The 22,368-nt window shown below is 41.3% G+C and overlaps 1 long non-coding RNA gene across 1 annotated transcript; it reads right to left on the bottom strand.

Moving 5' to 3' along the window:
- Positions 1-1,016: 1,016 nt before the first annotated feature.
- On the bottom strand, positions 1,017-17,642 carry LOC308590081. The gene is made up of 3 exons (XR_014009686.1): positions 17,582-17,642; positions 17,019-17,105; positions 1,017-1,048 (listed from the first exon to the last, which is right to left on the bottom strand). It is a non-coding gene; the product is annotated as an uncharacterized lncRNA (long non-coding RNA).
- Between the last annotated feature and the right edge of the window lie 4,726 nt (positions 17,643-22,368).

Below are 22,368 nucleotides of genomic sequence, written 5' to 3'. Positions count from 1 at the left end.
CAAAGTTAATGTTGAAGAATCATTGCTTCAATACTGGTGATCTTTGCTTCTTCCAGTACACTGGTATTAGTTTGCCTGTCTTCCCAAGTGATGTGTTTTTTCGGAAACACCGTTGATGGAATCTTTCAAGGAGTTGGAGGTGGCGTTTATAAGTGAACCATGTTTCACAAGCATATAGTAAGGTTGGTAGTACAATAGCTTTGTAAACAAGCATTTTGGTTTCCTTGCAAATGTCCCAGTCCTCAAACACTCTGCACTTCAATCAGGAGAAAGCCGCACTCGCAGAGCTCAGGCGATGCTGGATTTCGACATCAATGTTGGTCCTTGTGGAAAGATAACTGCCTAGGTAGAGAAGTGATCAACATTTTCCAACATTACACCATTGAGTTGGATTTGTGGCGCTGCCAATTGCATTGCTCTCCTTTCCTTTTGACCAAGGCTGAGCAGGGCCATCTTTAGCATATGCAGTGCCAGGGAGCAAACATCCTCTCAGTGTCCCCAAATTTAGTTTAAGGTAAAGGTAAAGGGACCCCTGACCATTAGGTCCAGTCGTGACCGACTCTGGGGTTGCGGCGCTCATCTCGCTTTATTGGCCGAGGGAGCCGGTGTACAGCTTCCGGGTCATGTAGCCAGCATGACTAAGCCACTTCTGGCGAACCAGAGCAGCGCACGGAAACGCCATTTACCTTCCCGCCAGAGCGGTACCTACTTATCTACTTGCACTTTGACATGCTTTCGAACTGCTAGGTTGGCAGGAGCAGGGACCAAGCAATGGGATCTCACCCCATTGTGGGGTTTCGAACCGCCGACCTTCTGATCGGCAAGTCCTAGGCTCTGTGGTTTAACCCACAGCGCCACCCGTGTCCCTATAAATTTAGTTTAGCCACCCCCAAATTAATTTTTATTGAGCTTTTTTGGGAGGAGGGAATTGCTCACCTGTAACAATGATGCAAGCAGCCATGTCCTTTTTTGCCACAGGTACCTGCTGAGTGCTGAAGTCCTATCCCAATTAGTTGGGCTCAGCAGGCGCAACATTGGGATTGCAATCCTGAAGCAAAGTACACACAGATCAACTCTATTTAAGGGCATTTTTTGTGCATGACTGATTTCAAGATGCCGTCCTTAATTTGTAAATGTTTTGCACACTTCACAAGAACTAAACAAGTGAACAGTTGTGGAAATTTTATGAGTACAAGTGGTGCCTGAAGTGCACCTATTCAACATGTCAGTCAGCCAACCAGGACCCTTCCCAGGATATTCTATTCCATCCTTTCCTCAAGGCTCCCCCCCCCAGTTGTTTTTCCAACACTCCATCGTCATTCAGGAGAGCACAGAGTATGCTCAGCTTTAGGTTATTCACCTTAGTGGGTTCCCCTACTAAACTTTTTGGTTCTTCTGCTAAAGTTGTTGTGCCATTTTGGGATTGAAACTTGGAGACTTAGTGAGTGGTTATCTGTAGGATACAACCACTATTGCTTGCTTTTTATTTCTCACCTTGAACATAACACTGTTCATTCTCTTCTTTTGACTGATTAACCATTTTTCTAGGGCTTCTCACAAGACAGAGAAAAGGAATGTATAATTTAATTTGGTATATGGGTATTAGAGGTTTGTCTAACTCAGTGTTCCATGTCTTAGCTGGTTTCCATGCCCCTGACTCCCAGAACTTATCAATCCTAAGGATTTTTATCCTATACTAATGCATCTTATTGCATTCTCATGCACACTTACTTACTGAGTGAGAATAAATCCCACTCCAATCAGTGGAACACACTTCTGAATAAACATGATCAGCCTGCACAAATACTGCACATGCATACAGAGCACATTTTAAATAGTTGCTATACATGGTGTCATTCATTAATGAATTGCTCCAGAGCAGCATCCTGAAAAAAAGAAGCAAAGGGGGTTTTAAGGCACATGCCCAGAACAACGTTTTTAAAAATGCAGCTAAGGCTCTGTTTGTACAGTAGAGATTGTCTAATCCTTGGCATAATCTTAATACTAAAAATGTAACCACAACATCACATGAGACGTGCAGTCGGTTTAGACATAATGTGGAACTCAACCCCAAATAAATGTGATCACAAGATTTGGCAAGCCTTAAATGCTGCTGCAGCTAACTAGAATTGTATCCCAAATTGTTGGTGGCATGAATAAATATGAGGTTAACTGTACTAAGGGAGATATTTTACCATGTGATCCTGTATGTATCCATGCCCTTCAGCATTCCTCAGGTGAAAATAGGAACATTTCTGACTCTCCCCAACTGACCCTCCTCGACACACCCACCCATTTTGTCCCTCCACCCACAGAGCATTTCCTATCAAAAGAAAGGCACCACCACCAGAGAAAGTACATAAAGAGGTACCGCTGTGGTGGAAAAGTAGATGGCATCTCTGTGCACTCTGGCACATATCATGGTTTCCCATTACAGCAGAAGCGAGTCATGGCCACATGACCCAGAAAGCTGTCTGTGGACAAACACCGGCTCCCTCGGCCTGAAGCGAGATGAGCACCACACCCCAGAGTCGCCTTTCACTGGACTTAACCATCCAGGGGTCATTTACCTTTACCGTACACCAACCGTACACCAAGGTAACTTTACCGTACACCAACAGGACACAGCACACACACCTTCCACCATTCTGAGAAAACCCCTTGATCTGATCTTTATTTTATTCTTTGATAGATTTACAAAAGAACACACAGCAATAAATAAATTTTAAAAAGGGGCAAGATGAGGTGCAGATGCACAAAGACTCATTGCACTCTGCTGTGCTCCCCCTTCCTTCGCTCCCAGGGCAGCCCTGCCTTCTGCCTGCCTCTCAGAGCTGGTGTGTCATGTGGAGCTGGGCCTTGATGGGGGCAGCCTCTCCTCTACTGTCCAGCAACAGCTATGAGCTGCCCAAGGGGGGAAGCTGGCAGCAGCAGCCATGGAGACGCCATACAGAGGCCATGGGATGCTCCCTCACCGCTGCCCCCACTTGGTACAAGTGATACCTCATCCTCCACCCCAAGCTCAATGGTGGCAGCACTGGCAGGGGAAATAGGGACATTCTGGGATCAAATCAAAAGCCAGGATGGCTTTCGTAATTCCAGGACTGTCCCTGGAAAATTGGGACAACTATCTACTCAGCAGGGCTTACTTTCAGGGACATGGCTATAAGAATACAGGCTAAATGGCAATATTGGCACATGACTAGTTAAAGGTAGATTTCGGAGTAAGGGTGGGTTATTATGGAAAATGCATTTTCTCCATTTCCTCTGTGGACAGTTTCTGAGCATGAAAGAATGAGCTGGGATGCAGAATGGAAGCAATGATGGACAACCTCAGGGAAGAAAATGGGATATGGGACCCAATATTAAATGACTATATACTCCGGAAAGGTCTATAAAATTTCAACACTATTTGAGCTAGGTAGAGTGATTTTACAGAAATATTATGACTGTTGGCAGCCAATAGCACTTGCATCCAAATCACTGTCAGATGCAGAAACCAGATATGCACAAATTGAGAAGGAGATGTTGGAAATATTACCTGAGCATGGATGATTTAATCAATACATTTATGGCCAGAAACTGGCTTTGGAATCAGACCACAAACCATTTATTGCATTGCTTAGGAAACCACTGAGTGTGTGTGTTTTATAGATTTATAAAATGATGCTCTACCACTAAAAAAGATGACTAGATTCTGACCTACGTGCCAGCTAAATTTATGCATCTTCTGGACACACACTGGAAGCAGGAAAAAGAGGGACTGCTGGAGCACATGAAAAAGTCCTATATATACAAAGACATTTTGATTCTTGCTGCCCCTGTGGATCCTGCCATCTGAGACAGTCACCTTGCCTTGCCTCATAGGTGGGTTGGTCCTGCAAAGGCAGGTGAAAGGCTCAGTGGATAGCTGCATCCTTTATAACAGAGGTGTGGAATGTTCCAAATGTTCCTAAACTACAACTCCTATCATCCTTGCATCCCATCATCATTATTATTGCCATTGGCCATGCTTGCTGGGGCTGATGGAAGTTGCAGTTCAGCAATATCTGTTGGGCCACAGTTTCTCTACCCCACTTTATAATAATGAAGGTTCCATTTTTAAAAATACAGTGGTACCTCGGGTTACAAACACCTTGGATTACAAACACTTCGGGTTACAGACTCCGCTAACCCGGAAGTAGTACCTCGGGTTAAGAACTTTAAATCAGGATGAAAACAGAAATTGTGTGGTGGCAGCAGGAGGCCCCATTAGCTAAAAAGGTACCTCAGGTTAAGAACATTTTCAGGTTAAGAACGGACCTCCGGAACGAATGAAGTTCATAACCAGAGGTACCACTGCACAACCTAGAAAGATTAATAATTGGGGCCGTAATCATGTACACATTAACCTGGGAGTAAACTTCATAGAATTCAAGGGGATTTAATTCTGAGTAAACATGCAAAGGATTACCGTGCAAGATTTCTAGAACAGACAGATTTCTAGAAAAAGATTGCTGGAGTAATGGGTGCAATGTCAAAGACAGGAGTTCCATGTTGCTTGTTAGTATACACAGGACCACTGACTGATAAATTTCAGGAATAAATGAGTGTTTCTGGAAAAATGACCAGTCTACAGTATTTCTATCATTTACTCTGACTTGGCTATAAATATCCCAAACAAGCTGTGTGGCACAATTATAACTGGCATTTAATTCAAAATTGCAAGGCTAATTGAGTACGTAAATCTGATAAATGTCTAATTGTTATTCACATTTTCTTTATTTACCAATAAAAGGCATTTCATCCTGGTTGCTTAAAATTACCAGTAAAGGTCAACATTTGCCAAATGTCAGGTTTTTACTGTAAAGTATGCAAAATGGAAATAAGAAAATGATGCTTCCAACTGGTTAGTTCATGAAAGTATGTGCTGCTGTCTTGTCTTTTGCTCACTTTTATGAGCAAGGCAGAAACCTGCTGCCTTCTCTCTGCAGAAGGCTGGGTGCAAAATCATTTCCCCCTCCACCCATTCTGCTGCTGCAGAGAAGGGCCATCCAATTTCTCTACTCCTTTCAACTGTCCCAGATTATTCCAGGTGGCCCAAACTGAATCCAGACCCAGAGCTATCTGGGGCTATCTCAATCCACCCTAGTGAAATCCTGATGTGGTCCAGGAGCTGGCATTTTGCCAGAGCCAGTGCACAGCCATACTTTCTGATGCAGAATTCCTATGTTTCAATTTGTGGGTAGCCAACATGTTGACCTTCAGATGATACTGGACTGAAAATGGCATAATGACAGGAGTTGAAATCCATCAACATCTAAGGGGCACCACATTGGCCACCATTGCCATAACTAAGAAATAAAGCTTGTTAAAACAGACGCTTTGGGTTGCACGATTTCAGGTTGCACACTGCGCTGAACCCGGAAGTACTGGAATGGGTTACTTCTAGGTTTTGGCGCTTATGCATGCGCAGAAGCACCGAATCGCGACCCACGCGTGTGCAGATGCGGCGCTGTGGGTTGTGAACCCTGTGCGTTGCAAATGTGCTTCCCGCACGGATAACGTTCACAACCTGAGCGTCCACTGTATTATATTAAATTCTTCTTGCTGTATCTATTAGTATTTTTCCACTAGGATCAGTTTTGTGATTATTTCTTTCATTCTTGGTCAAGTGTGTTTCATGGGGGGAAATGTCACATTTCTATAATACTGCCAAGGTATTTCTCTGACAGCTTTTATTATTTGTTCTACATGGGGGAATCTTAGTGCTTTAATAACCAAAGCCTGTGGATTGTGTTTTAAAAGTGTAGCAGAGAAGAATACCCTCTGGGTTATTCCAAGTTCAGAAGGTCTTTCAAATATTACTGAAATAAAAAAAAGTCTCTGGAAAAGAATTGGTCAATGGTTTCTGCTCCCTGGGGGACATGAATATCCTAAAACGATTCCCCCCCCCCTTTTCAGCTTTATCTAAGGGGGTTCTTTCTCTTATACTACAGTATATTATAGCCTCCATCCAGTATTCTCTAATATGTGCTCTGAAGATTGTTCACTCCCTCATGTATAGTTTTTTTCTTCTTTTCTTTTTCAAAAATAAGTTCTGAGAATACAGCATAATGCATTTTATGTTAGTGAATAGCTGTTCTAAAAATCCTAGTGTTTATCTAGTTTCCAAAAGCCAGAGGTTTGGGATAATCCTAAAGATGTAGGATGGGCACAATAGGCCTATTTTTCACTCCACCAGGCACCTCCATTCTTCAACAACATTATGTCAGAAGAGGCAGATGGTTAAATCTCTTCCCCTTTCCTCCCATCATTATCTGCTAGCTCCCATTTTCTCAACATTTGAGAAAAGTTAAGGGCAGTAACATGTCTTTGACATCCATCTCCCCCAGAGCCAGAGTTTGTTTGAAAGGAAGAGAAGCCCAACAGAAAGGGATTGCCTCTAAATATTGCTTGTGAAAAATAAGTAATGCACAAAAACAGAGCACATTAGAGTAAATGTGTGCTATAACTGGCTATCTACAGTTAAACTGGATTCAAACTATCAGAGTGAGATGTACAAACAAATACAAATACCTTTATTAGAATTATGAGTTAAAGCATATCAAAACACTAGGATAAATTTAAAAGGGACAGGAGTTAGGCTGTTGAGGATCACAAGTATCATGGGAATTGGGGTTGCTTGTGTGTAAACCTCCAGCCGTTCCCAACTGCTTGGGGTGGTTGCGTCTTTCCCCGGCTGAGCAGCCCTTTTGCGCTGCTGCTCAGTCGCTGGCAGAATCCGTCAGTGGGTGTCTCCTAAATTTCCTCCAGCATAAGAATTCCTTAATGGACAACCTTCGCCTCGCCTCTCTGCGCAGAAGCCTTCTGCGCAGAGTGGGCGTGCCAAGCGGTGGTCCTCCACTCTCCTCACTGACTTCACTGGAAGAGTCTCGGAGCCTCCCCTCCGAAGTGCTCTCTGCCTCTCCCTTCTTCCTGGTGTCACCTGGACTTCTTTCCCCAGAGGACGTTCTCTCTCTTCCCTTACTAGTTCCCTCTCCTGCAGAATTTGGGAGCCTAGCCTCTCCACTCTGCTCCGATGTCAGTTCCCTGACAACAAGGTACTTGATTGTTCTGCTTCATCTTGTCTGTTCCCTAGAGGGATGAATAATTAAGAACCCTTTTGGGTAAGATGGAGATTAAAAAGGACGCCACTGGGGCAGTAACGTCCTTGTCCCTATCCACTAGGAGGAACCTCATTTGGCTTTCTCTTGGAGCCATGGGGCGCAGGTCCAACATCTTGCTCAGCATCTGTTTGCTGTGCAAAGGGCAGTCCAAAAGAATATGGTCCAGTGAATCTGGTACTCCCTGATTACAGGCAAACAGGTGAGATTGATAAGGAATCTGCAAGTATCTACCTGTGGTCACTGCAAAGGGGAAAGCATTTAGTCTTGCTAGCATAAAAGCTCTTCGTTGGAAAGGAAGTAGTAGGTCTTTTAGGTGATTGGCACAAAATCTGTCTGTTGTCCAGACATTGCTATGTATGTTCCTTAATTATCTAAGGAATGAGAAGTTCTAGCAGCAGCACTTGTTTATCTTGGGAAGAACCCATCTCTGAAAACTAGAGAGGAGTGAATCTGTCAATGTTGGTCTCTCTCAGTTTCTTATCTTACCAGTCTTAGTTTAGTTATTCAAATTTCCACATCAGTTCATGATTTTTATTTTTTTTAAAAAGAAGCTGTCATAAAACTCCATCAGTATTTTAGTGCCAAATTCTCCTAATATACAGATTTTTTTGCCTGGAATTTTGCCAAATATACATTTTTTTGCATAAAGTTTCCCCTACTGCTATTTTAAGTAATATATTCATATTTATGCACACCATACCCTAGAATGCCTTTTTTTGGTATACATTACTTGGCTGTATAACTGCCTTGTAAAATGTAGTTAAGTGCACATTTTGAAGGTTGCCTGTGTTTCAGTTCATGTATTGTTTTAGAAAGTGTGAATTAGGTTTGACTTTGAATGCTAATGGAATTGAATAACTCCGCCATTCCTGGAAACATTGTGCTTTGCTTATGTAAAACAGTATTGGGGTTTATTTATAACTGTATAAGCCAGTAGTGGACAGTGTTCTCGAAGCTACCAGCATGAGTTTGACCAAACTGCAGGAGGCAGTGGAAGACAGGAGTGCCTGGCGTGCTCTGGTCCATGGGGTCATGAAGAGTCGGACACGACTAAACAAATAAACAACAACAAAGCCAGTAGTGGCTAGTGAGACAGTGTGGATGGGGCTCTGTTGCTCCTCCAGCTTCCCAACACAGTGGGTCAATGATGCTTACCAAGAGTGAAGGGGTGGCAAGGCAGCAGGTGCTTAGAATTGTGCATGCACAGTGGGGCACTGTGTCAGGTGTATTGGATTGGCCCTGCCGGAGCAACCACAAAACTCCTGCTGCCTTGCCCCTGTCCCCCTTGCTAAGCACCAGTGGCCTGATGTGCTGGGAAGCCAGGAGAGAAGCAGAACCCACCACTACAATTGCCTCACCAGCAGCTACTGGTATAAACTGACCACAGATGAAGCCAAAGCACTACTAAAAGGAGCATATCTACTGCTCCGCATCATATTCCCAAGAAAGGCTAAGCAAAACACATTAAAGTTGCCTTCTGTAACTCAAAATTCTTCATTTTTTTACATGAGGAGAGACCTGAATTACATTGCTCCTAGCTAGTGTGGAATAGGTTATACAGTGGTACCTCGGGTTAAGAATTTAATTTATTCTGGAGGTCTGTTCTTAACCTGAGGTACCACTTTAGCTAATGGGGCCTCCTGCTGCCGCCACGCCACCAGAGCACAATTTCTGTTCTCATCCTGAAGCAAAATTCTTAATCCGAGGTGCTATTTCTGGGTTAGTTGAGTCTGTAACCTGCAGCGTCTGTAACCTGAGGTACTACTGTACAAATGTCACTAGCTCTTTTGAGTTCTTCCCATAAGGGTTCATCCACACTTACCTTTTGCCCTGCACTTTCTAGGAACACACCAGAGGTTTAAAGTTCTATGCTTGAGCATATTTCTGCCCCCCCCCGCTTTCCTTGGGAAAATCTGCTCATTAATGCTGAATTGGAACATACATAAAGTCTGCCTGAATCCTTAGAACAGCCAAGGAAGACCCAGCTATTTCATGACTACTGGGAAAACACTGACCAACCCTTGTGGGCCATTAGCCAACCAATTTGCTAACAGTACATGCCGCTCATGGTGAAATAGGGAATGATGGCATAAAACATACTCAATATACCCTCTCAAACACTAACCAGATGGAAAATGGTCTTGCCTGTACTCAATTACTTTTTGATACAGTCAAATTCAAAATCAACAAAAGGAGAGCGAGGGGTAGGGAGAGAGACAGGCAGAGAGAAGGATCACATGAATGAGGGCAGATGGAGTTGGGCACAACAGCAGCCATAGTAGCCAAATATGAGAGCTGAGCTTTTAACAAAATTTTTCACAAAACAGCTTGGCCCTGAAAAAGAGGCATCCATTCCGGTGACCCTTCAGGAGCACACAATGTTTCCTTCCTTTGTGGCAACAATGTTCTGTTCTTTCAAAATCAGCCACTTTAAAGGACAAAATTACTGCATTCTGTGCAGTGCGATTTCCCCTCTATCTAGGCAAATGAGGCAGCAAAAATTATGCTGTGCATAATGTGGCCAACCGCCTCCTTTAAAATTACTGTTTCTTTGGCAAAGGAGAACAAGAACACAGTTTTGTAGCAAAAGGCATTTTTGCCCTCCCTCCTGGGGGTTTTATCTTTAAAGAAAACTTTGCATGCACATACCCAAAATGTAAGCTTTCCTGATGAAAAAAGAATCTCGTGAAAATTCAGCAAAACCCTATGAAATAATGAGTTCTCTATTGTCTTCCAGGCACACTTGAAAACCCATGCTTTGGCCTACAGATCTCCAAAGGTTTTGGGATTTACATACCATAGATCAGGGGTGTGGAACATCTGTGGTTTTAGAAATGTTGGAGTCCAACTTTCATCATTCCCAGGTTACAGTGAAAGCAGGATGTTAGGCCATATGGACATTGGCCTATTCCAGCAGACTCTTCTTACATTCTTATAGAGTTTTGGTCTCATAACAACTGGAGGGCCACAAGTCCCAACCCCTAACATAGAGGCTTTCTGTTCCACTGTGTCTTGCCAAGATCTTTAAGATCATCCAAAAAACCCTGCATTGGTATTTAAAATTATCCATGGTAAAACAGCAGAGGCTTGACAACCATATGTCAGGAGTGCTCTGATGGTGTTTCCTGCTTGGCAGGGGGTTGGACTCGATGGCCCTTGTGGTCTATTCCAACTCTATGATTCTATTCTATGATTCTATGAAAACAGCTGCAGGTACATATAGAAACCCTCTTTTGGACATTCAGGCTCCTGAATATACTATTGATGAGGAAGAATAGATGCACACACAAGCATACACACTTAGGCATGTTGCAGATGTGCCAATGAGCAAGCTCTACATGGATTCACTGAGTAACCACTTGTCAATCCCTTTTATGGCTTTCTCTCTCTCTCTCACTCACTCTCTCTCTCTCTGTCTCACACACACACACACACGGAACAATGAGAGCAAAACCATAGGAACTGATTTATATTGAGCCTAGGAACATGTTGAGGGAGCAGAAAGACATAAAACTCTTCAGATCTGTGCCTTTTCCCTATTCAGTCTGGGAAGCCCACTTTAGACCTTACTGGCATAAGAACTCTGATATTGCTTTAGTATTGAGAAGCGGGTATCTGACATCAGATTTCCCTCTCTAAAGTAAAGGATTTCCCTCTGACCATGGATAGGAAGATCTGCTCCCCCCCCCCCCCAAGGACCATATGATTTAAAAAATAATAGTTAAATAAAAAATGAGCAACAAGAATATATACTTATATCTTTATTTGCCGAATTAATTTTCCTTCCATTTTCTGTATATTCCCAAGCATCACAGCTAATTAGTTTAGTGATAAAAGTACAGAGCTAGTTTATTTTAAAGCCAAAACTTGGAAGAAAAAGGGCTTGATGAAGTCCCTAAGCTTGCAAATACTTCTGCATAAGATTTATTTTACCACTTTGAGGAAGACTATCGAAATTAATATTACTGCTTGGTGTAATGAAAATATGAATGCAACTAATAAATGCTGGAATATATGGCCTCAGAACTGTTTATTCCACAGTTTCAGTCCAGGGTGTGATTGTTTTCATCAAATAATGGTTTCTGATTAATATTTTTGGCAACTTTCCCCAAGTTATAGCTGACTAGTGCAAATGATTTATTTAATGAAATGAGAACAAAACTAATCACATAAACCACCTAATAAATACTGTAGAAATTTAACTAGATCTAGTAACTAATCAGCCTGAATAGAAATCAATACAAATAAATAATAGAGTTTTCATTTTTATTTGTTATTAGAAATTAATATGAATCTAGTGGTATGTTGCAATGGAATTAATGCATTTTTTCCTCTTGTATTTCTACTGGATGAAGCAAAGATAACCACCCACAATAAATAGCTCAATGCATATACATGGATCTGATACAATTGAACACCATTTGCATACCCTTCAACATTTCTCTGATGAAAATAGGGATGTCCCATTCCATACTGATAATTTTACTATTTATACCCCACACATTTTACTGGGTTGCCCCAGTCACTCTAGGCAGCTTCCAACATATATAAAAACATAATAAAACATTACACATTTTTTGAAAAACTTCCCTATACAGGATTGCCTTCAGACAGCACAGGGGTCAGATAACTCCATACCCTCCAATGTTTCTCCAATGAAAATAGGGACATCCTAAGGAAAAGTGGAACATTCCAGGATCAAATCAGAAACTGGGATGGCTTCTTTTAATGAGGGACATCCCTGGAAAACAGGGACACTTGGAGGGTCTGCATTAGTGATTCTCCACACCTAAGGGCCAAATTAGGTGGTACGTGGGAGATCCATGGGAGATCCATGGAAGATCCTGAGGTTTTGGTTTTAACTTTAAAGAAGCCGTCTGCAAGGTAGGTGAGTGGAGGACTCATTAATCCTTTGTGGCTGTACTGCTTTCCAGTCTAAGATTGTATTCCTAACCCCACTTGCGTGTAAGACCCAATGAAGTCAAAAGGACTTCTGAGTTGGCATGGTCTGGAATGCACTGTTCATCAGGCAGAACTAGCTACAAGAAACATTAGGACCAGAACTACGGTGTGTGGGACACTGCACAAACTTTACCCCTTCACACCTTCCTCAACTGATATTTGCTTCAGGAGAGAAGATGTCTTTGGCACTTGTAAGAGCTCCTCACTCATAGCAAAATGTAGCTTTAAGTGGGTGAGGGGGTGGTCATTCTCTCTCTGTGTGTAGGCAAGTTATATTATCTTTTTACACGCCATGGTCCCAATACTGCTGTCCCCTGCATATGCATCATCTCCCTCTCCCCCACTCTCTTTCCTTCATTCCACACCACCTGTGAAATGTTGGTCTCTGTCTGAAGCTCCTATTTTCTCTGAAGGTAAAATAATGATAATACCTGAAGAAGCATCTCCACCCCATCGTTCTGCCCGGACACTGAGATCCAGCGCCAAGGGCCTTCTAGCGGTTCCCTCATTGCAAGAAGTGAGGTTACAGGGAACCAGACAGAGGGCCTTCTTGGTAGTGGCACCCGCCCTGTGGAATGCCCTCCCATCAGATGTCAAGGAAATAAGCAGCTATCTTATTTTTAAAAAAACATCTGAAGGCAGCCCTGTTTAGGGAAGTTTTTAAGATTTAATGCTTTATTGTTTTTAACACTTGATTGGGAGCCACCCAAAGTGCCTGGGAAACTCAACCAGATGGGCGGGGTATAAATAAATAAATAACAACACTACTCTACTACTACTACTACTACTGCTGCTGCTGCTGCTGCTGCTGCTGCTGCTGTTGTTGTTGTTGTTGTTGTTGTTGTTGTTGTTATTGTTATTATTTAACAACAACTATGACCAGAACTACTATAGAATAAGCAGCATCTTCTCTGGAAAATTCCACAGGGAAATGGATTGTGCCCATTCCCCAATGCTGCTAGAAAAGCTTTAAAGCAACCACCACAACACTGGGGGATCTAAGAATACATATCCTGTATGAGATGTAACTAAAATAATTCCCATCCATCTGTATATTTTTATATTGTGTTAGTTGAATTATAGGGGATAAGAGTAGTACCAGCCACCTGATCAATACACAGGAAGCACCAACTGGATTCAATTTGTTCTTCCTAATCTGGGATGCACATAACAGAAAAAAAATCTTGATGTTTTGGTCTGTCAATATCCTCAGATATCAGACTGGGCAGGAGGTCTTGATGTACCACCAGCAGTGGTAGGATATTAATATTAGTTCTGTGGCTGCAAAGTAAGGAGCTCATTCTGCAGTTTGTGGGGGTTTTTTGTGTGGTTTTTTTTTTAAAGTAGACTAATATTTTTCTCCTCTTCCTCATTTTATTTGTATTCTGCTTTCAACAGTCAAAGCCATGCTCAAGGCAGCTTTGCAACATGCAAAATATTTGAATAATTAGAAAAGTAGTCATAAACAATAAAGAAAGCACAACAAAGAGTACACAACAAAATTGAAATAATTTATATAAATCCTAAAATATAAAAAATAAAGATACAAAAATAATCTTAATAACAGGAACAACAGCAGCAAAAACCCCTAAACAATACCCCAGCCCAAGGGTCTGTTCAGCAGCCTCAGCTTGTGTAGCTTGCATCCAGTCAGGATCTCATCCTCCCTGGCCAGGTGGAAAAACACAAGGAAAGCAGGGAGCAGATCTTGCAGGAATTAAAACCTGTACTGTATAAATGGTATGTGAGTTGCTTTCAGTGTTTTGATTTGTAGCTTACTCCACTCTGGGCTCATATGTTGAAAAGCAGGCTAACGTGATTGCTATTGCTATAAATAGTTAAAAATAAATAACCTACAACCTAGTTTGGAAGCAAGTCAACAAAGCTTTCTATGGCTGTTCTTTGCAGCATGAAGAGCAGAGATGTGTGTTTATTCCCTATACTAATCCCCACAGCTTTCTTCTGTGCTGATGAAAGCCTTGTTCTGTCAAATCTAACATTTACCAATTAAGAGTGATTAAACAGAAATGAGAAGAAAAGATTAGCAAACAAAGTGCATCACTCAGCATCTCAAAAGCATAAGGAACTCAGTGGCAGGGGGAAAGAGAACTTGAGGATAAATACGGCATTCCACATTTGCTCTACTCCATTTGCTGGCTCACTTGTGCTTCCGACAGTGATTATTCATCATTTCTTTACCTATTAAGGCTCTAGCCCTTCATTAACTCCATGACCCAAGCAATAAGTTTTGCACATGTCCTTACAACATGATCAGGAAATTCTGTCTTGTTGACACACATTGCTTCAGTTGCTCACACAGTAAGCTTTTCATTAGTTCAGATTCTGTTAAGTGAGAGACCTCGACCTAGTAACTAAAAGAGCAGAAATATATTTTTTTCTTGTTGTCCGTTGTTATTGTTCTATCTGGCTGATGAGTAAGCACACATCACTACAGTTGTAACTGTGACCCTAAAAAGTAAGGTAAAGGTAAAAAGTAGGCAATCATTGATAGTAATGGGCATTATTTATCCCAAAGTGGAGCCTTCTGGTTTGTTGTTGAGCCAATCTTGCGTCATATCTGATATCTCCTCAGAAAGTCAAAGATGGCAACGTAGTCAGCAAAGCCACAGTTGCGGCAACACTGTGGTGACTGTGGAAACTAATCTATAGAAAACACACAAACTGTATTCTTGATATTTGAAGGGAAGGGAGGAATTTGTCATTTTGACAAATGGCTTCCAGGGAACTGAGATGACACTCAAGGGAGTTCTGCAGCAGGGCTCCATGGACCCAGGAGGGTTGGCCACTTGTGGATTCACTTGAACTGTGCTCGCTGCAGCTGCTGCTCCTAAGAGCTCCACAGGGGTGGAGGCAGAGGCAGCATGAGCAGTGGGAATGGTGGCATCCTAGCTTGGCTCGCATTGTAGGGAAGAAGGTGCAGAGCTCCACTCCAAGCACCACAATAAGAAACTGGCAAAACTGGGCCTAGTCCAGCTCCACGCTCCATTTGTAATCATTGCAGGGTTTGTTTTTGTTTTTAGTGTGTGTGGTGTTTTTTTTAAAAAAATGATGCTGTTTCTAGGCTATCAGGTGTTCTTGGTTTTAGCATTAACTACAGTTAAACCAATGCCAGACTTCCAGTTAAGCTATGTAGACCATGGGTAGCCAACGTGGTATCCCCCAGATGTTATGGATTACAACTCTCGTCATCCCTGACCGTTATCCATACTGGCTGGGAGTGATTTACACCTTAGCCAGATGGAAATTTACATACATATCAATGTGAAAGCATAAACAGGGAAACAAAGCAAATTGTTTTGCAGCTGGAATTATGACCTTCAAACCAAGCCCATGTAACATTACATTTAGAACTGAAAATAGTTTGAACCACGTTATCTGAAAATCTAAGAACCTCCACTAAAGAGGAATGCATTTTGAATTAATATAATTTTTTTGTTTTGTTTTAGATGCATGTAGAAATAGGCAATATGACATAGTTTATAATGTATGATATTCTTCAAAGCACATGAGATTAAACCACACTTCCAATACAAACAATATTTTATCTTCGTTGCTGTGGTAAGATTTTCTTCTACTGGTTTGGGGGGAAATGTCAGGTATCCTGAGTTCTCTTATATTACTTGCTGCATTGTGTGAATGTTGCATAGTGTTATTTATTTTACTGAGAATGTGTGACTAACCCCCAAATATTCTGTTGAACACCTAGGGCATATATTTGTAAAGCAAAGAAGTAGAAATATTTCAGGTAAAATAGTTTGTGTGCAACACTGCCCAGTGAGGCTTGTAAGGAAGATCAATCAGCTCATACATTAGGAATAGTTGTTCAAATCTGTCCACATACTTGCTATGTTTTATATGGTAATAAAAAGAGGAAAACAAAAGGTTCAGTAGTTTCCCACTCTTTATATATCAGCTGTCATCTGAACCTCTGTGCCAACAGAGAAAATGTTTAGCAAGATGCAGAAATATGCCAGGAATTTAGAGAACTCACTGAAATGAAACACGCTAGACAGTTTAAGTGGCTAAAAAGTACATAAACTGGCTGTAATCCCATTCCATTTGGGTCAGTTTCAGGCTATCCAAGGTGACCAATGGGTATTTGAATCAAGAGCATCATTCTTTCATTCTACAAATCATGTTTATGGTGGTCTGTATATTGCAACCTTCTGAATATGCCCTTATTTCTGGAAATCCCATGATACCCTTGCACCTGCAGGCAATGGTGTGGGGCAGGTGTGCTCATCTGCCCAGGTCACTGCTGCATCCAGGGATGGAGTGGGGGAGAAGAGAAGGAATGGTGAGGTCAGCATGGTGCTAACATATAAGCAGGAGCACTAGGTTGGCCAAGCCAGGTGAGCAGAGCCAGCCCACCTTGTTGACTGCTAGTGTGTCCTCAGCTGGGTTTTCTTGTAAACACAAGAATGTGGAGAGGCTGCCTACTGACTGCCTAGAAGTTGTTTGACAGTTTAAGAAAGTGAGGTCTTCTTACTCTTAAAAAACAACAGTTTCTAATATTTCTCTTTAAAGGTAAAAGCAAGGATTTCCCTTAAAAAGAAAGTAAGGTAGTGCTCTGATCTCATGTATTCAGTAGGCAATTGCATCCTCATCTTAACTGTGCTTCAGGAGAGGCTTCTTCCATGAGGCTTTCAGAAAACAGAAGCAGTGGAGAGGTTGCAGAATGCCCAATAAATGTTTAATGCAAATAAAAACACCCATATCCACCTTACAAAGATAAAGTAAGTTCAATTCTGCACTCATCAATGTTCTAAATTTATTGTCGGTGACTGATCAATGCAAGTATGGGGTGGTGGTGTTGCTCCCCATCTCCTCAAAGTATGGAGTTCATGAAGTTTTAAGAAGTTTTAGGAAATGTAAATGATACCTTACCAATTGTAGAAGTAAAGTATGTAATCCAGAGACTAGTTTGCAGTTGCAATTTGCTCTGAACTGCAAAGACACAGTGATTCTTCTGAACTGCGAACACAAGATTAGCATTAGAAATGGGGTTATGAGCTCTTAGTGTTGCATTCTGTGGCAAAGGAACATTCTGTCCTGGCCTTTAAACTTTTACCACTCAAGCAAATATGAACACCCCAAGTTAATGGTACCAATTTTGAGAAAAAAGAATTCTTTCTGGATATTTACACACAATTTATTGCAACTCCTTTGTCTAAATGGATGGTTGTCTCCCATTTGAGGGGCAGCCATTAGGCTGCTCCAGAGATGAGGTTGAATAAGACCAAAACACAAGTGTGAGTGAAAGTAGGTCACAATTTTATGGATTACAAGATAAGCAAGGTTGGCATGACATTTTGGCATGGATCTGTTTTTCCCTTCAAACTTTCATTCGGATGTTTGAGAACACCCATCTCATGCTACCAACCCAGGCTTCATTCTTCTGCTGATATCAGGGCCTTCTCTCCTCATCATTTATGTACCATCTCACTCACCTTCCAGGTGGACTGCTGAGTTCAAACAGACCAGTTGCTGCACCTGTTGTTGTTCACACAACACACACACAGCTATGCCACTTTGCAGAATCACCCCAGTGGACCACTTGAATAAAGTTCATGAATTACTGGTGCTCCACAGACATCACTTGGGACCCCTGAATATATTGGGAGAAATTTGCTGTTGAATTTTCATTAGTTTTTTTAAATCACAAACTGATGTGGAAATGGTGGAGAACTGAATGTAAGATTGTAAAAATTAGAAACAGAAACTAACATGGTCAGATTTCCCCTAACTTGGAACCTGTGTTAATCTTGACTACATACACTGCAGTTCACACAAGAGTGGAGTTTATTGTGGTTCTGAACAGCAATAGTGCTCACAGCCCAGGATATTGTGTTCTGCACAAGCTGCAATTTCCATACTGTCTCACAGAGCCTCACATAGACCACATTGCAAAAAATATTCTCTTTTGTTTTATTTTTTAAAGCCTTCTTCAAGGAGAAATGCAAGGGGGGGGGGAATAAACTCATAGTGATCCTTAACAGGAAGATTTTGTGTTTTAAGCTTGAAGATGTTTGAGTGGGGGGGTGCAATTATTGCGTGATACTAAGGCCTAACCATTTCTTTCCAATTTCACATCGCTATTTCAGAGCTATGACAACAGGGATTCTTTTGTCCAAAACTTTAAGAACATAGCAAAAACCATCTAATTATTTGTACAACACTTGTGTTAAAATCCATAGCCACCTTCACATGTTGTCATTTCACCTACAGATTTCCTTAGTCTTTTACTTTGGATCATCTTCTTTGTTTAACCACAGAGTTAATGTTTATATCTGGTGGGACTAAATTAAAGCTTTCTTTCTCCAAGTGATCATTTTGATGTCTATGACTCCAAGCTGCATCTAATGATGCTTGGATGTTACATAATCCTGCGCTTCATAAAATGCCTTGATGAGATTGCCTTACTCCATGCACTGATTATTACGGTTTCTAACCATTGTCCCTGTTATAAAGAACTGAAAGAATGGAAATCAAAGGTCAGAGGTTCAAAAGTTGATATGCACAGAACAATCTCTGTCCATCAGTTTCCATATTTGCATATTGGCAAGCGGTCTCAGAAAGAGCTGTAATGCTCCACAGGTAATTACTTTCCTAATTTTAAATAGGACCAAAAAAAAAAAGTCATTTGTTTTCTAAGCTGTTTAAATCCCACTGCTTCACGGAAAATAGTGTTTTTTGTGGTTTTTTGTTTTTGCAGAATTCCATATAATACTATGTTTAAGAGATACTCATCCACACACGTTGCCCTAGCCAGAGGTGCCATCTTCTAAAGATGATTTAGGGGGCCTGACACAACATCCTGAGGTCACGTGTAGAGTCATCAAATTAAATTGATTTGCAATACACCCAGGACAAAGTAATGTATGTGTGGAATTTGCTGCTACAAGATGTGCTGAAGTCCACATCAACAACTTAGGTGGCTTTTAAAAAAGAATGTAGTCTATCAATGACTTTTCTGTGACTCTTTATCAATGACTTTTTAGCCATGGTAGCTAATTGGAAGCTTCAGCAGATGCAATATGCCTTTAAAGGCCAAACTAGACATGTCATTAATTCAATCAATGCAATTAACATGCACACTTGTTTAAGGTAAATAGCAGTAAACGGAAAACTGAAGCAGCTCAAGGGAAGTGTAAGTTTTCTTTTCCTACCATGATCGGGATAAAAGTGATTATATCGTGAGCTGCCACTGGAATTGAAAGTTCTGATTGACACTTGAATTCCGGCTCTTCCAACCCAGCCTAGGAGCTCTTCTTGCAAGAGCTGCTGACCTACATGCATGCCTTTGAAAGTGTGCTATGCTCTGCCACCTTAGTCGGAGTCAGTATGCTTCTGAATACCAGCTGTTGGAGAGGAAAATGCTTTTGGGTCTGGTCATGTTTCTGGACTTCCCACAGACATCTGGTAGGCCACTGGGAGAACGGGATGTTGGACTAGAAGGGTCATTGATCTGATCCAGCAGCTGCTTATGGGAAAAGATCCCTGCTTTGCATACAGTTTATGTGTTTAGGCTCTGTCTGAGGATTCAAATAACTGCATGCAGGTCACTGGCAGGGGAATGCTATTGCAACCCCTTTTTCTCGCCAAGCAAAACCTCTTTGTATGTACACACATCAGAGGTCCTTGTGTTGTTGTGTTAACCAGGGCACTATTACCAGCTCATATACAGTTCATTGTGCTGCCCTCGTATGAATGGAAAGTGCTTGAGAGGGAGCACCTGTTACATGGCAATCTGAAGGCATTTTGAAAACCACAGGAGCCACAGAAACTGCTACACAACTAGGTCAGTCCATCAAAATTAAAATTAACTGAGCTTGAATTATGGGGGAAAGGGGAGTGATGTTCATGAACCCCTGAAGTTCCATTCCTTGATTCCCCCACTGAAATTTAGTCATCTTATACCCCAGAATCTTCTATAAAAAATGGTAGCTTAGGGCATAGCCTCTTAGAGCAGAATGACTCTTGGGTCTCTGTAATTCAAGCACAGGATGAAGTCATTAGAGATTTCCTTCAATGTAGGGCAGAAAGTCTTGGAACAATTGCAATAGCTACTTGTACCTTTGCTCCTTCAGCCAATTTATTTGACTAGGGGTCCCAAGATGCACACCACATACGGTTTTAAGACACACAAGAGTTCAATTGATGAAAAGGAATCTATTCTGGGTAGGGGGAAAGGCGGGACTTCAGTTCTTCCAGCATAAGAAGTGCAAGGAACAGTGAAGGGTTTTGATTCATATCAAGAGAATCAGTTAAAGCAATGAAGAGAAGTGGTAGCAATTACTTGGCTTTCTGCAGAGCTGCTGTTGTAAAGCATTGAGTTACTCCTAATAGGAATAAGTTCTTCATTTTTCCCCTCTAAAAAAAAAGTGTCATCAGATAATGGTTCACCGTACATCTATATGATATGATATAGCGGCAAATGTGGTTTCCAAAAGTGACCTTATCTTATTGATACAACACAGGCAGTGTGCACTCTACACTATCAAGACAGCCAAATATCTCCTGATAAAATAGAATTTTTATTTCTTGTTTTCCTATTACTTTCTCCCATTTTATTACTTGCTGTTACATTGTCTGATTATAATCAAAAGCTTTGTGCTAGGGTTGTGAAGAGTTAGGGATTAGATGGTCTTCTCTTTTATTAGCAGCAGCAAATAAGCTCATATGTGTTTGCCGTCTTCTCTTTAATCTCAAATGAGATTGCTAAAACGTGCTGAGTTTCTGTCTTGCTTAATTATATCCACCTTCATACTTGCGCTTTAAGAACAGAATGAAAAAACATTAAGAAAGGGTAGCTTGACAGAAACTGTTTGATAATACATGGTAAATTTAATGACTGCATTTTTCTTCTCGTTTCAGCAGAAGGGGGAGGGGGGTTGCTCCCTTAAGGAGTTCTCTTTGGAGATAGGAAAACTTGGTGATTAAAAATACACACTTTTCCTGATATGGCTTTTCCTTAAATAATGTTATCAACTATAGTCTTGGATCCAAAGTTATGCCAGTTGAACTCTGCCCATGCATTGGGACTTTCGTCCCCTCTCCTCCCTTGTGTCCACTGAAATGTTGCTCCACAGGATTCATTAACCCTCTGCATGGGATTATTGCAGTATAAATATTGCATAGCTTGGAACAACTAGATGCATAAAAACTTACTCCTTTTGGAATAAAACATTGTCCAGACCCATAAGTATTGTTCAAAACTTTACTTGCAGAACTTTCTTCAAAACATAAGAAAAACCCAAAGATATAGCTAAATAATTCCATAAGACATGTCTTTCCAAGACATAGGTTCATCTTCTTAGAAATAAAATAACTTATAATCAGAGCTGACAAACAAGGCTCCCCACCCCTCATTTTCAGGCTCCAATAGCCTGCATTCCAGCCCAAGGCTGTTGAGCTCCTTAGGGTAAGGGTAATTTACACATCCTTCTGCCACAGAGCATGAGAACAAAGACTTAACTCACACAAAATGGAGACCCACAGATTAACATATGCATAGAGTACAATCCTATCTCTTTCATGTGATCTAAGTCAGGTATGTGACAGAGCAGAGAACATCAGCAGTTAATTATCAACCCAGCTGCAGGCTTAGAGGTCTCCCAGTATGCTGGAAACTCCCAAATGCTACCAGTATATAGGCATTCCTATTTCAGTGTCAGTTAAACAATTATACTTAACAGGGATGTGGTGTATGTTGGCTGCAGTGAGAAGGATAATTGGGGTAAACTGGATAGGAGGACCTTGCATTAGGAGCAGAATTCAAATAGATAGCACCAAATCCTTCCAAGTTCATGGCTTTCCATTATGGCTTTCCTCACTGCCACAGGACAATGAATCTGGGTGAAAGCCTACATAATATATCAAAATTGCTGTAACTTTTAACTCTGATGCCCAAAACAAAGAAGAAACATGCCTAGGGACAGAGAATAGCTATTGCCAGTTATCACCCAGGGACAATTACTATATATAATAAATACATTTTTCAACTTAAGAAAAGGTTGCAATTTTCAAATCATGGTCCACACTTGGTTTGATAATATTCTGCAAAATGCTTATACTTTTGAAGCGATAGGCCTGCCATGAAGGAAGCTTACCTGCAGCTGAAGCATAGCTGGCATGCATGCTGGATGATGTACGGGTTTCCTATCTCACTGCATCACACGGTTGTATTTTTCTTCACTTTGAAGCATGAAGGTAGATTGGAGCTTTTGTTGCATAA

This window comes from Podarcis bocagei, assembly GCF_964188305.1.
Source record: "Podarcis bocagei genome assembly, chromosome: 6".
Lineage (NCBI taxonomy): Eukaryota > Metazoa > Chordata > Lepidosauria > Squamata > Lacertidae > Podarcis > Podarcis bocagei.
Note: the sequence above shows the minus strand (reverse complement) of the source record. Positions and strands in the feature narration are given on the sequence as shown.